Source organism: Anastrepha ludens, unplaced genomic scaffold (assembly GCF_028408465.1).
Source record: "Anastrepha ludens isolate Willacy unplaced genomic scaffold, idAnaLude1.1 ptg000055l, whole genome shotgun sequence".
NCBI classification, from domain to species: domain Eukaryota; kingdom Metazoa; phylum Arthropoda; class Insecta; order Diptera; family Tephritidae; genus Anastrepha; species Anastrepha ludens.
The window spans coordinates 147,501-150,000 of NW_026530039.1; the positions used below are offsets into that span (position 1 = coordinate 147,501).

At 28.3% G+C, this 2,500-nt stretch overlaps 2 non-coding genes and 1 pseudogene across 2 annotated transcripts in view; all 3 read left to right on the forward strand.

Annotated features, from left to right (window-relative positions):
- Window positions 1-508, forward strand: part of LOC128870927 (small subunit ribosomal RNA) — a 1,991-nt gene extending 1,483 nt beyond the window's left edge. Inside the window, exon 1 of the ribosomal RNA XR_008455614.1 lies at window positions 1-508. This exon is cut by the window's left edge and continues 1,483 nt beyond it. This is a non-coding gene — a ribosomal RNA (small subunit ribosomal RNA).
- A 566-nt stretch (window positions 509-1,074) lies between these two features.
- Window positions 1,075-1,255, forward strand: LOC128870917 (5.8S ribosomal RNA). The gene has a single exon (XR_008455604.1). It is a non-coding gene; the product is annotated as a 5.8S ribosomal RNA (ribosomal RNA).
- Window positions 1,256-1,693: 438 nt separating this feature from the next.
- LOC128870939 (large subunit ribosomal RNA) overlaps window positions 1,694-2,500 on the forward strand; it is a 4,518-nt pseudogene continuing 3,711 nt past the window's right edge.

Below are 2,500 nucleotides of genomic sequence, written 5' to 3' on the forward strand. Positions count from 1 at the left end.
ACATCTTGAATGTACAAGTGTTTGAATGTGTTTATATAAGTGGAGTCGTACCTGTTGGTTTGTCCCATTATAAGGACACTAGCTTCTTAAATGGACAAATTGCGTCTAGCAGTAACGAGATTGAGCAATAACAGGTCTGTGATGCCCTTAGATGTCCTGGGCTGCACGCGCGCTACAATGAAAGTATCAACGTGTATTTCCTAGACCGAGAGGTCCGGGTAAACCGCTGAACCACTTTCATGCTTGGGATTGTGAACTGAAACTGTTCACATGAACTTGGAATTCCCAGTAAGTGCGAGTTATTAACTCGCATTGATTAAGTCCCTGCCCTTTGTACACACCGCCCGTCGCTACTACCGATTGAATTATTTAGTGAGGTCTCCGGACGTGATCACTGTGACGCCTCGTGTGTCACGGTTGTTTCGCAAAAGTTGACCGAACTTGATTATTTAGAGGAAGTAAAAGTCGTAACAAGGTTTCCGTAGGTGAACCTGCGGAAGGATCATTATTGTGTTCCATATCCGTAAGAAAAACAAACAATGCCAAAACAAATAAAAACAAAAACAAACAAAAGAAAAAAAGAAAAAAAAGAAAAATTTATAATTATTTTGAATCCATATTCTTTTTATTCTTTTTCATTCAATTTGTTATCCATCAATTATATCATATTAAATATAATATGATGGTACATTTTGTAATGTTTTTTCTTATTTTTTCTTTTAAAAACCTTTAAACATGAAAATAGAAAGTTGTACTTATTATTCATTTGATTGAATGATAAGTTAATTTGTTCACAATAACAAAAGTGGTATATATTTATTATTATATTTATATATAAATAAAATGATTAAAAAAATACAAAATAATCAAACATAATAAATACCACCACTGTATTATTGTTGAACTAAGACATTCGCAACTTAATAAAAATGTTTAGAGTTAAATATATTTGATATATATTATTGAAAGAAAATCAATTTATATTTTATTATTATTATTATTTAATTTTACTCTTTCAATTAATATATGCAAAAAAAAATTGACATTTGTTATAAATAAAAATAAATAAAAAAATACTCTAAGCGGTGGATCACTTGGCTCATGGGTCGATGAAGAACGCAGCAAACTGTGCGTCATCGTGTGAACTGCAGGACACATGAACATCGACATTTTGAACGCATATCGCAGTCCATGCTGTTATGTACATTAAATTAAATTTTAAAGTACTGCTTGGACTACATATGGTTGAGGGTTGTAAGACTATGCTAAATAAGTTGCTTATTCTTTTATAAAAATAATTGAATTTAAGCAAATGTGTATATTATTGGATTTTAAATAATTCATAATATTAATAGCAAAAAAATAAAGATATATAATGAATTTTTTATTTATTAATATATTCTTAAAAAAAAAAAATCCTCTCAAATAAAATGAAATAAAAAAAATTTTGAATCTAAGTATTCTCTTTAAAAAATTTTCATATTATTTATATATATATAAAATATTAATTTATATATGTAATTAAAGGAGGAATGTCTAGCATAAAAATTAATTTTTTTTATTCTAGAATTGCCTCATTTTACATAATTATTATTTATAATATATATTTATATAAAAGGAAAAAAGAAAAATAGAGATGAAAAGATGATATAATTATTTATTAAATTGTGAGAAGATAAAAAATATTTTAAAACAACCTCAACTCATATGGGATTACCCCCTGAATTTAAGCATATTAATGAGCGGAGGAAAAGAAACTAACAAGGATTTTCTTAGTAGCGGCGAGCGAAAAGAAAATAGTTCAGCACTAAGTCACTTTGTCTATATGTCAAATGTGAGATGCAGTGTATGGAATATCTTAATATCTAGTATGAGAAATTAACGATTTAAGTCCTTCTTAAATGAGGCCATTTACCCATAGAGGGTGCCAGGCCCGTATAACGTTAATGATTACTAGAAAGATATTTCCAAAGAGTCGTGTTGCTTGATAGTGCAGCACTAAGTGGGTGGTAAACTCCATCTAAAACTAAATATAACCATGAGACCGATAGTAAACAAGTACCGTGAGGGAAAGTTGAAAAGAACTCTGAATAGAGAGTTAAATAGTACGTGAAACTGCTTAGAGGTTAAGCCCGATGAACCTGAATATCCATTATGAAAAATTCATCATTAAATAATTAAAAATAATGTGCATTTTTTTCATATTATAAGGACATTGTAATCTATTAACATAATAAAGTATTTATCAAAAGATCATTGGTGATATTAAGTTTATTTAAATTAATTTGCTTTTTAAGCATATTAACATAGAATAAATACTAATGATTTGATAAAGTGTTGATAGATTTTATTATATATAATGCTAAAATTCATTTTTTGAATTTTACAAAAAATTTAATATCTATGATATTAATATTTATTTGTATGCATTTATATGATTAACAATGCGAAAGATTCAGGATACCTTCGGGACCCGTCTTGAAACACGGACCAAGGAGTC